A 14,591-nucleotide genomic window follows, 5' to 3' on the forward strand; every position below is an offset into this window, starting at 1 on the left:
TACGTGCCGACACCTATTTCAGCGCATTAATGAGCACAAGCATTCTGTCATAGGTAAACACCTACGGAACGTACAAAATCTAAGGAACAAAGATCTTCGTGACCAATTTACAATCCTCAAGAAATGCCGTCGGAAACTGGATTGTTTAATTTATGAAATGCTTTTCATCAAAGACAGAAAACCAACGCTTAACACTCAATCTGACTCCATCAATGCAAAACTTTTTATATGATAGTTCAAGCGCACCACGCTTGTATTTTATTCACTTATTTTTATCTTTTATTCATCGTTCTTATTTCTCAATCATATGCATAGACCTTCACAAGTACTTTTTCTATATAATGAACTCACAAATTTATTTGAAAATTAAAAACCAAACGTTTTCTACACTAGGTCATCGTCGGGGTAAATAAGCACCGTCCGCTAAATTACATATTTTATATCCTTAGGTAATTCCCGATGGGAAGTTAGAGTTGAAACTAGGCTTCTAATAATTAATCCATATCATTAGATTTAGCCAAGCCTAAAAGCAGAGCTCCAGTTAGTTTATTTTCTAGCCCTCATTTTATTAAAAATCCTTGGTGCTGCCTGTCGAAGAGGTTATCGCAGGAAATTTAGGGCCAGTTTTTTTTTTTTTTTTAATTTATTTTATTTGAGGATTTGTATTAAGTACTGGAGCAGAAACAATAGGAAATGGGTCCCCTGCGAGGTTTAAGCTCCAACAAACCCACCCATCCCACTCCAGGGGAGGACATCCATCACACAGTAATCTCGTGCGTGGGAAATTAACGTCTCCTACCCCTAACCCTGCAAGAGAGGCTGGACCTCCATCTATTCGTCCCTATCCGAGAAGACTAGAATATCTAACCATTTCTTGATGTTATAGAAAGGTAGCATATTCTTCTCAATTATTTTAAGACCTTGAGTGTTGGTCCGGCCGGGGCTCTAACCCTCGACCTCCCGCACAACAGTCCAGCGCTCTATCTATTGAGCTGACCGGGAGGCGGTTTGAGTGGGGGAGGGGGGAGGGGAAAATGACGATGCTCCCACAACTCGAACCCTCGACCTCCCGCACAACAGTCCAGCGCTCTATCCATTGAGCTAACCGGGAGGCGGCTTGGGTGGGGGAGGGGGGAGAGAAAATTAGCGGGGTCTGAAGCCTAGCGACGATGCTCCCACAACTCGCAAAACGATGAAGTTGAAGTTCATTTATTTGTTTTAGCAGGTTGATGAATTTAGCAGCTGTAATAGCTGATGTGAACCTGCTGTCCTAACCCACCCATCCCACCCCAGGGGAGGACATCCATCACACAGTAATCTCTTGTGTGGGAAATTAACGTCTCCTGCCCCAACCCTGCAGGAGACGGGACCTCCATTTATTCGTCCCTATCCGAGAAGACTAGAATATCTAACCATTTCTTGATGTTATAGAAAGGTACCAAATTCTTCTCAATTATTTTAAGACCTTGAGTGTTGGTCCGGTCGACAGGTATGTTAGTCAGCGGTATTTATAAGTAGCTGAAGAACTTTGTTCTTCAGATAGACAGTTTCAGTCGAAATTATATTCTACTGCGTGTGTATGATAATTTCAGTGTGAGAAAATTAGCCAAAATTGAAAGAAACGACGATGAACGACTTCGAGTTAAGATAGATTTTAGTTTTGCCTAAGTTAATGAAGGAGTTAATATAAAACAAAAAGATTTCGCTTTAATAGGAATCAAGAATGATTTGTTTATTTTGAGAATCGAGAAAGAGAGCCAGCTGTGTTTCTAGCACAATAAAACCAAGAGGGTCGTTTAAATTTTTTCTTTGTTTTGACTGTCTTCTGCCGCATTTTGCGACTTCGTCGCAGACATTGTCCAAAAGTTACAAACAACCACACAAGCGAGTAAGTCATTGTGTTTTAGAAGCGCAGAGGGGTATTTAGTTAAGATTAAAACAGAAGGATAAAGTACTTGAATAAGCTTTGCGTTTGAAAAGTCTCGAGTTTTTCTTTTCCCTTCTTTTAATTCCTTTTACAGATTTCTATAAAATGAATTTTCTTTTACTTATTTTGCAACAGTCGTTGATTCGTGATGTTTTCGTTTAAAATTTTGCAAGGGGAATTTGTGCGCGGCTGGCCAGATTGATCAACTTGCACATGCCCAAAGTTTAACCACTGGTTTCAGTTTTTGTGCAGTCGGTATGCGCTACAGTCAGAATGCTTGGCACCTACCGCCCCAGCTGCATCTAATCTTAGTCACCAGCAGGCCCCACACTTACGACTGCAACTATAAAGAAGATTTGCAATGTGATATTCGTCATCCCTTCTCGTCGCAACGATATCTACGTCTAAGACAAACTGAAGATTTATCAGCTTATCCCCATCGTTGAATATGCCTTTGTCGACTTCATTTTGCAATTCAGGCTCCGTTGCGTTCGTTCGGCAACCATGTGTAATCCTTTAGCTATATCTGCAGTCATATCCGCTTCGCCACCATCTTCGACGATACTATCAGGTCCACGTTTTGCGTCAATGTCATCCTGATAATCAACAGTATCATCCATTTCAAAATCCTAATCCATATGCATTTTGTTTGTATAATCCTGGGAAGCTTCTCTTTCCCCTGGGTGATTTGCTTTGTAGTCCTCTTCGCTAAACGTCGAGCTAATAAACCAACAAAGCTACATTGGAGTTGGCCTCTTGACCATCACATTTCTGCTTTTAGATAGATCGACAGATAGGTGATCCCACAAGGATCAACGAACGCTTTTCATTCCACTAATTTATTCTTGTTTTTCTCGTTGCCATGTTCCCACCAATAACGTAGCTCCATTCTCTGCCTTTAAAAGCACACACAACCCACAATTCCTCTATTCGCTCCGACGAAGGGCTAACGCTCGAAACGTCAGCTTTTGTAATCGTTACGGTGGCCAATTTACCACTTCAACTTTGTTGATATATCCAAAAGATAGATAGATTGATAGATAGATAGATAGATAGATAGATAGATAGATAGATAGATAGATAGAAAGAGAGATAGATAGATTAGGTGACCACTCCCCATGGGGCTTTTCAGGGCCATTCTTACAACACTGTGCGGGGACTTTACCAGACTGCTTGTAGCAGTTTAGAATGAATCAAAGGAAGTTGAAGATGCCCCCTTCCCCCAATTCCCAGTAAATAGGCCAGACCACATCACAGTAATCTCGTGAGTGGGTTCTTTAACGTCCCCTGCCAAACAAAATTAACTAATTAATAGATGCAGGTGACGGGACCTACGGTTTATTCGTCCTTATCCGAGAAGACAAGAATGTCTATCCATTTCTTGATATTAAAGAAAGGTAGCACATTCTCCTCAGTTATTTTAAGACCTCAATTTGAGTGTTGGTCCGGCCGGGGCTCAAACCCTCGACCTTCCACACAAGTGCCGATTCAGTGGAAGAAAAGTCCGTTTCAGAGTCAGGTTATGCTAATGTTTGATCGTTAAGGAGATAAGCGCGTCAAAAAAACCATGTTTCCTTTTTTATTTAAATCAATTAAGAGACCATTAAAAAACAGCTTATAAGATTAGTTTTACTCACATCTCAGAGAAAGCAAGAGCAGAAATTTTTGCGTGAGTTTTTGGAGACCAGGACATCATTTACAGTCTCTCTGACATAAATAACCATTTTTAATGTGTTGGTCAGCAGCGTCTTTTCATTTACACCTGCTAAATGTAAGTCAATGAGTATATAATTTGATGCAGATCCATAAAGTCCCTTTTTTGTTTGTTGGATTTGTTGCATGCATTTCAAGATCAAGAGGATGTAATTGTCCCCAACTATGTTCTCTTGAGGAGAAAAATCATCTTGTCTCTATTCATATAACCACGAAAATATTCGAGAACTTGAAAGCAATTACTCCCTAGAGAGCTGTCACAAGGTCCGAATTGGGAAACAAAATGCATCGTAGAGGTCAGTGGTTCGAGTCCCGTACAGGCCTGAAATTTTTTTCAGGTCTGATTTTCACTATTGCTCAAATAGTGCTTTACTGCGAAAATGTATCGCAGAGGTCAGTGGTTCGAGTCCCGTACAGGCCTGAAATTTTTTTTTTTCAGGTCTGATTTTCACTATTGCTCAAATAGTGCTTTACTGCGAAAATGTATCGCAGAGGTCAGTGGTTCGAGTCCCGTACAGGCCTGAAATTTTTTTTTTTCAGGTCTGATTTTCACTATTGCTCAAATAGTGCTTTACTGCGAAGGATCGTGTACATATACGTTTCATAACCGCAGTTCATACATATGTTTCATATGTTTGTTGTTGTTTGATTTATCATCTACGGGTTCATGTCGAATTAATTTGATGGCCTGCTCCCAGTTGGCTTGTTAGCTCAATTGGTAGAGCGCTGCACTAGTATCGCAGAGGTCAGTGGTTCGAGTCCCGTACAGGCCTGAAATTTTTTTTTTTTTTCAGGTCTGATTTTCACTATTGCTCAAATAGTGCTTTACTGCGAAGGATCGTGTACATATACGTAAAAATGTGCATGCTAACAAGGTCAGGTCAAGAAAGTGAAGACAAAAAATTTATACCGAGCCTGCAAATTGTCCGACCTGCAAGTCTGCAGACTTCCTTGTCCAAGTTTTTAATTTGGTTTATGACTTGTACCTCCAAAAGTGATCAAACAAGTATAACATTATCACATTTTTCCAAAATCTATCGTACTTAAGAGTCTGAGCCAGTGATATATGGAGGTATTGGTCAGTGTACTCATTATTTTGCCACCTATCATTTAAGGCCTTCAGTACAACGGTCTCCAGCCAATGCTACTCGACTCGCGACTAGTAAGTAAAAATATGCTGATTGCTATCAGCGAGACTGCAATGTGACATGAATACTGGTCAGAGGATTTTTGGGTGCAACAGCTGTCATTTTAACACCTAAATGTGGGTGTCCGCTGTAACAACATGCACTAGCGAAGTCAAACGATTGCCCTAGAGGCTTATTACATTTAGGACCAAATGTTATTACATTTTGCCGTTTAAGACCAAGTGTTATTACATTTAGGACTTTATAACATTTAGGAAAGTTGTTACATTTAGGACTTTAACAGTACCTAAGGAAAAGAAGCCCCGTCCTTCGGACCAATATCTCAGCCAGAGAATTTCAAGGAACCCCGTCTCCTCATGCTTAAACCAGGTAGTGGAGAGAAGAAAGTGGACTTGGGTGTTTGCTCAATAGCTGCTAAGATGATTCAATAAAATGACTGTTGATGCCGACGCTAGTGTCTCGCAGAAACCTCGTGAGAAACGTCATCAAACCTTTGTAGTTGCATAACAAAACCACAGTGAGTAATGGATCCAAATTTGAAAGCATAGAACTTAGGCCACAAAGCATTGAATACTTGTCTAAAAATTCAGTTGGCAGTGGAAACTTTGGATAGTCTTTTCTTGGGCGCTATCGAGGCATTGAGGTTATTGTCAAGCAAATGACTCACAATGAAACGTCAGAGGATAAAGAACGAGCAAGGAGAGATTTACTCCACGAAGCAAAGCTTAAGGCTGCTTCTGCTTTGGGCGACCATTCGAATCTACCCATGATTTTTGGTGTTGTCACAAAGGCCTCGCCATTATGCCTTGTGACTTAATTTCATGGTGTTCAGCAAGAAAGTGTAACTCTCCATTAAGCGGCCGATAACAACGTAGTTATTAAAGCAAACTGTATTTACGTGGTGCTTTAGACTACGTACATTCTAAAGGATACCTTCACGACGACATAGAAGGAAACAATGTTGTACTCGGAACGGCCCTCAACCTCGTTCCCAGGGTCTCTCGTCTTCCCCTCCCCTGGAGCGAGAGAAGAGAGACCCTCGTTTAGGCTGGTCGCGTGTCTTCCAGATTTTAGCAGGTTACAAATTAGCGGTTTGAGGGAGGGGCAGATAAGTGGGAATCTCTCTCCACTAGCGAGCGTAGCATGTCGGCAATCAAAACAAACCACACGTGAAGCACTTCGAACCGAATGATGTTAATTGGGAATATTCAGCAGACGCCCAAAAAGATCAGTAAATCTTCCACTACGGTAAATATCAGTTGTTGGAGGCTTTGTAAATCAGTTGGAGACGTATCTTCCTCGAAGAACATTTCTGCAAAAGGATGGCGCATTGCTCGCCGCTGCTGAGGACATCTATGGCCGGCCGTTAAGACAAGAAACATTTTTGTCACATCTATTATGTAGGCCTTGCGAAAGACGCTTGAAAAATTTTGTTTCCTTCACAACGGTGATCTGTGAAAGTCAGAGTTCTTTCGAAACAGTGAAGCGATGTACAGAAATATCACCATCTGTGGTACGCATCTTGGCCAAGAGTGTAAGGAATCTGAGAGAAGAAGCCGTCGTGGTCTAAATTTCGTTATAGTACCAACAAAAATCCAGTCTTTGCCAGGAAAAGAGGTAAAGAACTCTATATTCGATAGTGTTTTGCCAGATTTGTTTTTAGTTACGTCTCGAAGGTCCTAAGTACTTCTTTGCCGCTTCCGAGTTGCGAGTATTTTTACGAAAGGTGACAAATTTCTTTCGGAATGAGCCACCTTTGATTAACTCAGCCGCTGTCTGAAATGTTTGGGAAGACGATGTTTAAGACCAGGAAAACTTGTATACACTTTTTTTGTGTGTTTTTGTGTTCGTTTAACCAATCTCTCTTTTTCTAGTACCTATCTCCTTCAGAAGAGGAAAACTGTGCGCACGTGATTGCGCCTACCTGTTCGCTTTCCTTTGTTTACATAATTTGACGTGCCAGTGTTCATTTAATCACAAATAAACCTACGGCTGTCGGTGCTCCTTCTTATTTAATCTTTAATAAAGGCTTTCATAGGCGAAACAACAATGACAACTGGACGGAATGACAAGGAAGGTACAGGTAATTGATTGTATAACTTCTCGAAGAAGAGTGAAGGAAGATGAAAAATGAAAGATTTACCGTATCCCGTCTGTAAAACGGCAACAACATCTCTGCCCGAATATATCGCTTCTAAACACTGGACTTGTTTAGGTTTTAAATTGAGATTACAATACCTACTCCGAAGATTCACACCAAACTTTCTAGTTTTACTAATACCATAACTAGTTAACAGCTTGCATAGCTAGAGACATGAAAATAGCAATGTAGTGACAAAAGGAAGATTTTATTCATTAATTTCTTAAAAGACTTCACCCAGACAGAAGCTTCAACAGGCGAATTCGTCGACGAATTTCTCGAGCCGACGGTAGAGGAACTGCTCACAGAATCTAGGAGAGACAATGAAAAATTGAAAGAAGAAATATTGAACCTTAAAATCCAGCTTAATGAACTTCAAATAGCCAAACACCGACAAGAAGAAGCAAACAAGCAGCTCATAGCTGAACTCTTGTCAGAGCGTTGTGAAGCTCTCGAGACTCTATTCAATCATGGAGCCGAGAAAGAGAAGATGGAAAAGAAATGCAATCTCCTCGAGAAAAAATTACAAGCTTTTCAAGTTAGATAATTTGAAGTCAGATGAGAACATAGCTTTTTATACAGGTTTTCCTAACTACAGCACATTCCTTGAACACAGGAGACAATGGGGAAAATGTGAGATATTACTCATCTAACAAGAATGATGTCACTGCTGACTTTTATAAAAACCAGGAGGAAGAGGAGGAAGAGGCATCCCAAAACACTAAAAAAGGAAAAGCTGGCAGACCAAGAAAACTGGCAGTCAATGATGAGTTTTTCATTGTGATGTGTAGACTGAGAAGGGGACTTGCTGAACTACATTTGGCCAATCTGTTTGGGGTTTCTCACGCGAAGATCAGTAGACTATTTACAACATATATCAATTATGTGTATTTGAAGACTGGTCAGGTCAATATTTGGCCATCAAGGGCACTTGTAGATAAAACAATGCCAGATATCTTCAAGGAGAAGTACCCTAACACGAGAGTAATAATTGACTGTACTGAAATACGTTGTCAAATGCTAAGTGGACTACTGCTTAATACAGAACTGTTTAGTTCATAAAAAAATCATGTTACCTTCAAGGGTCTAGTTGGCATTGCAACAAATGGCGCCATCACATTTATCAGTCAGCTATATACCGGAAGCATATCTGATAGGGAGATTGTCACGAGGAATGGGTGTTTGGATTTAAAGTTTGACAAAGGAGATGCTGTAATGGCAGATAAGGGTTTCACAGTAGAAGAAATCTTACCCTTAGGAGTGTCTCTTAACATCCCTCCATTTCTTGGAGAAAGTGCTCAAATGTCAAAGGAGAATGAAATCACAACCCAACAGATTGCAAGTGTCAGGATCCACATCGAGAGGGCAATCAGTTTAATCAAGAACTACCATATTTGGGATGGTGAAGTGCCACTGAGTCTGATAGGACTGCTCAATCAGATGTGGAGTAAATAGCGCTATCTAGTGGAGATGTGGAGTAAATAGCGCTATCTACTGCGAGGATCGTGCATCATACGCAGATGTGGAGTGTATGTGCATTTCTGAGCAATGCACGCGATCCACTTATTTCAGTCTAGTAGAGTGGTTTTCATCAACGTATGTAACACTAAACCTGTTAACAATAAGATGTACTAAATAGTACATTTTTATGACAGAATCCTTTGTTCTTTATTGTTTCATTATCGTGAATTTAAGTAATAATACTTGGATTACAGTAAGGTTCATTGCTAAAATCGTTCAAAGGTTACTCAAGTCAACGAGGTGATGATACTGATGGTATCTCATGAAAGTTTAAGTAGTTTAAATAAGTCATAGTCTTAATCCTGCCTTAAATTGCAAAATTTTGCGGCTGCTCTTTTAAGAAAATGCTGAAAGTAATAGTCCTTCAATTTCTCTTTAAGTGTGCCCCAGAATTGATCATTGAATGGAATTCTTTGTATGCTCATTCCTACACTTGTATACTCCACAAGGTCACACCACATGGCCTTAGTTAGCCCCAGTTGTCCTTGCACTTGATAGTAATAATCATGATTCTCCTTGAGTTTTGGTTTCCCATCAATTTCTTCACAAAAGAATGTTTGGTCTTGAGCATGCCTCCAAGGGAGTCACATGGAATTTTGTATATGGGCATTTAATCTCCACTAAACCATACTGATCTTCACAGGTTAATTCAATAACTTTACTATCAGGGGAAGCTCCAATAAAGGGTGCATCCATGGCTACAACTAGGCCTGATTTGAATAATACAGCAGGTCTCCTGATTGAGTACATATATCTTTGATATTGCCTTAATGCAATTGGTTCGTATTTCTTACCGTGTTCAGTGTACTTTGAATAAAAAGGGACAGGACTGATCAGACTGTTCACAAGTGTCTCATGATTTCTTTGTCTTGTGCTGACTTTCTTGAAAGTGGACCCAGTAATTCTGTATTGTCGCTCATTTTTCCATTCATCTGATCATGTCTGATGTAGACTGATCTTGAGTTTTTTCCTCAATCTCATTTACTTTATCAGCATCAACCAAGAGGTGAGTAAGTAAATTGAATTCCTTCTGTTCAAGTTTATCTGGCAATTTGTAAGGTTCAGTGGAGTTTAATGGGAATTTAGGATATTCTTTAGGGAGATCCCTTTTATCTTGGGGATGGTTAGTATGGATCCTAATTCACACGACACTTTGAAATTTGACTCTGCGAATTGAAGTTGGTAGCTTGCAAAAGAACCAGAGGGACTCTTGCCAAATTTTGTTCCTTTCAAGTCAGGATTTTCAGTGGTGTTTAGGATTTGAGCTAAGGCCATACTGGGGTTAATTGCCATTGAGTCAGCTTTCAACTTGTCTTCATCGTCGCCCTGAGACTTCAAGTTATTTCTTGCCTCATATAATAAACACTTCAATCTTTCCTCTCTTGGTCTGCTTGCTGTAGAATCATCTAATTTGGTTTTCTTAACCCTGACTTCCATGATTGGCTTTGGCGTAATTTTATCACCTCTCCCTTTCTTGTGCCACAATTGCAGTGAAGATGTACATGGAGTAGTAGGATTCATGTCATCTTCCGAGTCTAATTGTTTAGTATCACTATACGCATACAAGGAAAATTTACAAAGCTTTAGCATTAAAGCTAAAACATGATTGCGGAGTCCCAATTTACCAGCCACGCATATGCAAGATGCTTCCTTGACTTCACCAGTTACAAGGTCGAGAGCTACTTTCAACTTGTGTGGGGCTTCATTTTTTTAAAACTATGATAACAAAGCGACTTGAAATAAAAGTAGTGATTGTCACTTGCAGCTTCTATCTGTTTCAGATACTCGTCAAGCAAGAAGGTCTTCGCTTTTTTAAGTCCCGTAGGGACAGAATGGCCTTCACTTCGAGGATCGATGAGTTTACCAGTTTTTGTTTATATGAGCATCCATTTCTGCCCTGTTAAAAGCTTGCATTCTCTGTAAGCTGGATGACCAACCATCCGCTGGAAATTTGACTGCAGTAGGATTCCTCTTAGGTTGTGTCTGCATGGCATTCCACTATTCTTGTCGCTGTTTACGCTTCGTCCAGACTTTATTTTCGTCTGGATCCACTACATTTTTGTCTTTTCCAGCTTTGATATACTCTTCTAACCTTTATATTGAACGAGACAAATTTCAAGTGTTTTTATGTGTTTATACATTTCATATTCCATTTCATTTCGTATCCGTACGAGGTGCGGAACGTAATTTCAATCGAAGACGATTGAGTCTGAGTGACCTATAACTTTTACAATCTGAATTCAATATCTCTTTGAATCGATTAGAACATTTTAAGACTTTTCTTTTCTTTCATGGCCAATAATATCAATGAGCTTCTTGACATTTTAAAATATGTTCAATTGTTGTTGTCTTACCTTTTAACAAGTTGGGCTTTCGTCTTTAGACCTTTGGCGGGATCTCCTCTGCATTTTAGCCATAATTTTAGTTCTTGTACTTTTAAATTAGCTGGAGCTGTCCCACCTAGTGATGAGCCAGGAATATCTGCTTCTGAAAGCTTTAGATTGTTTGAAACCAACCTCATTTTGTGTTAACCTAGGTAAAAGCCTCTGAAGGAAGAAAAACACAGTGGCCCGACGGCCCTCGCTTTCCTGCAAACTTGTTATCGTGCTTCTTAAGCAAATTTTCATGGTGCATAGGGTGTATGGCGTGCGCTCGAGCGCTGGATGACCGAGAAGGACTGGCACTGGGTTCTTAATATTGAGTCTTGTGAAGACAAGTTCAGGCTGTTGATGATGGAACTTACTTCTGCTATTGATTCCTTCCTTCCAGGAAAATTGTTAAGAAACACCCAACTGCCCGTCCCTGGATCTCTAAAATACTGAAATCTTGGATTCGTTAAAGACAATCTGTATTTCTCAGACATGGAAAGGACTCTGCGAATTACAAATTTTGGAGGAACAAGGTAGAGGGCGAGGTCAAAAAAGCTAAAAATCATTACTACCATGATAAAGTTGCTCAAGTTGAATCCGCTAATTCCAGTAAGTGGTGGGGGCAAATAGTCACTCACAGGCCAAGACATTCAGCAGGAGGGGTACTACCAGTTTCTTGGGGATACCATGAATACCCAATTACTTGCAAATAACGTTAACGACTTCTTTGTAAGTCTTACAGACCATTTTACACCTTTTACCCGTGATTCTCCCCCAAGCCTGGTACCACAAGAACTTTTTGTCTCTAATAAGGAAGTGTTCCGATCCTTGTCGTCGCTTAATGTAACGAAAGCTGAAGGACCCGGTAGCATCCGAAATAAACTGCTTCAGTACTTTGCACACGAACTATCTCCTGTCATTCGAAGCATCTATAACCAGTTTCTTAAGGAGGGATGCATCCCATCACTTCTAAAATCTTCCATCGTCACCCCAGTCCCAAAGGTAAATCCACCAAGAGAAATAAAGAGCGATCTCCGCCCGATATCGCTCACGCGTACTCTGGCAAAAGTCATGGAGGGATTCACGTGCAATAAACTACTGCCACGGTTACATGGAAAAATCGACCTGCGACAGATTGCGCGTAGAGGCCACTCGACAACAGATGCTCTTCTATTCATGTTACAAGCCATTTATGAGGCAGGAGATTCTGCTGATCTAGGATCCCGGGTCTTCTTCGCTGACTCCTCGAAAGGCTTTGATCTAATTGACCATAACATCTTAATGACCGAGTTGCGAAAACTAGAGGTTGATCCAGTGCTCATCAGTTGGATTGCAGCGTTCCTAGCAGACAGACAGCAGGCTGTAAGAATAGGTAGAACACTATCAGATTGGAAGTTCCTCGAGGGAGGTGTGCCGCAGGGAACTAAATTAGCTGATTGGCATCTGAGAGTCAAGTTTGTGGACGACACGGTCTGCCATAGAAATACTACCCAGGAACTCTATCAGTCTGCTCAACTTGATCGTATCTAACATTCACAAATTCTCTATGGATCACTGATCACTTATCACATGAGACTAAACCCTTTTCAATGTAAAGAGATGTTAATTAACTTTATGTTATATCCTAACTTTACTCCTAGACCATTAGTTGTTGGTAGGAACGTGTATCGACTTACACGATTCTAGGAGTATTCATCGATAGTGACCTTAGGTGGAATAGTCACGTTGACTACATATATACAAGCTCTGTTAGATCTGTTCTGGAGTACGCCGGGCCAGTGTGGCAATCCATTCCAGGTTATCTGTCTGACAAATTTTAATCCATACCGAAAAGGGCGCTTAAGATAATTTTCTCGTGTGCTGATAGCTACTCAGATGCTCTCGAGTTAGCACGGGTGGAGACCCTTGCGTATAGAAGAGATAAGATATGTAAAGAGTATATAATGCAAAATGAAGGACTTAAACCACCATCTTCATCCTCTTCTACCAATACGATTAGACGATACCTGTCCCTACACCCTCAGGCACAAATCAGACCAGCTGTACCTTTACAGAAACGTTACTGTCTGTAGAACCAAGCGCACTGAAGACTTTTTCACTTTTAAGTATCTGATTCGCGCTTTCGTTTTGAAGCGTTACTGTAGCTTTGAAGGTTTCTGATGTATGATGACCGTTTATTTTTGTACTGGTTGCCAGAGGAAGCAAGTCAAACTAAAAAACAAATACAGATTTTTTTAAATATTGAATAACATTTGAGAGTTTAACGAAATTTTAACTTACAATTCGTAGGGCATTCCATACATCTTATAGATCTTTTCGTGATCTCTGGCTGACCGTTATTTTGAATATTGGATTCTTCGCGACTTTAAATAAAAAGAGGGGTTGGTCTCCAGACTCCCTGGGACAACGCTCTGGCGCCAAAACTATAAAACACTAAGTGCAAATCAGTATCTTCAAAAAATGGGATGCATGTTCTGGTGTGGTGTATATATCTTGTAATTATTGTATACAGAAATGTACATAGTAGATCTTTATTAAGTTTTCACTGTATTATAATTCAGTAAGTTACTGCAGAATTTAATAAACTGTTATTATTATTGCTGAAGTTAAATTTTAGGTGTAGTATTTTCCAAGTCAGCAGAACTATTATCAGATACAATCGCATCGTTGCATAAAATCTCGCATTCTGATTGGTTAACGAAGCGAGGTGCTTAGCGTGAAATTGCGAGCTGAACACTAGCCTGCAGAGCAGGTGTTCTTGTCGAGTTTGGGCGAAAATTAGGACTTTGGGCTTTCTGTTTTATTTTCCAGACCGCGCGTAAAATGGAGCGAGGCGAACAATTAGAAGGTGGGGGGAGGGGGAGAGGAGAGAAGGGAACGCCTGCCAGCAGCACTTGAAAATTTGAAAAACTCTCCCTAATTAGATATGCACGAGTAACGATAATGCGCAAACAATTGGCCAGTCAGGTGGCGCGACGGAAGTGGATTTTCACTTCCGTTGCTTGTCAAAATTTGTTGTTATTCGAAGGGGAATCACGTGTCAAAATTTGTGCTCATATGTCGCCGAATGTGAAGTGTCGATTTTGCGGCTGTAGTTTTAAAATTAAATACGGCTCGTATCTGTCATCAAAAAATTTATTCAGAGCATCGAAGAGAAGTAATGCTTATTTATGGAGTAATTTTATCAGACGTGTCTGCTGGAATTGGCATCGAACTCATTCAAAACAACGAACAGTTATCCGATCGCTGTTGCAATCCGTGTGCTAGGAAAGTCAGAAACTTGGGACAGCTACATGCATTCATCCTTAAGAACGCAAATGGCCAATGCAAAAATCCAGAAAAGCCCAAAAGTGCAAATAAGCGGCAATTAGATACGCCAAACAAATCTAGCCGGGCATGGAGGAAGAATAAAGCCGCTGTATGTGCAAACCACCTACACCGAAATCAAGAAAATGCTTAAATATGAGCGAGAATATCGATCCAGCTTCATCGAAGAGAAACATACCGAAAGACTTGTTGCTTTTAAGCCAACTTCTTGGGCCTCGACAACCTGGTCGTCAACGATGCTTTTCAGAGGGCAAACGACAACCATGCAACAGTGTTTCTTCGTGAGAAGCTGCTTGACTCGCACACCAAATCTAAAAATAATGCTTTTACCGAAGCCTGTCGGTAAGACCACCAACACATCTTTATTTCTGGAAAGTTGACGTATGGCATCTTGCTATTCTTGTTTTAAAACAAAGTTTTCTAGGACATCAAAAGTAGCTAAAGAA

At 40.4% G+C, this 14,591-nt stretch overlaps 1 pseudogene; it reads left to right on the forward strand.

The window, feature by feature from the left end:
* Positions 1-4,706: 4,706 nt before the first annotated feature.
* LOC148724603 (tyrosine-protein kinase CSK-like) lies at positions 4,707-5,835 on the forward strand (annotated as a pseudogene).
* Positions 5,836-14,591: the final 8,756 nt, after the last annotated feature.

This window comes from Stylophora pistillata, chromosome 8, assembly GCF_964205215.1.
Source record: "Stylophora pistillata chromosome 8, jaStyPist1.2, whole genome shotgun sequence".
Lineage (NCBI taxonomy): Eukaryota > Metazoa > Cnidaria > Anthozoa > Scleractinia > Pocilloporidae > Stylophora > Stylophora pistillata.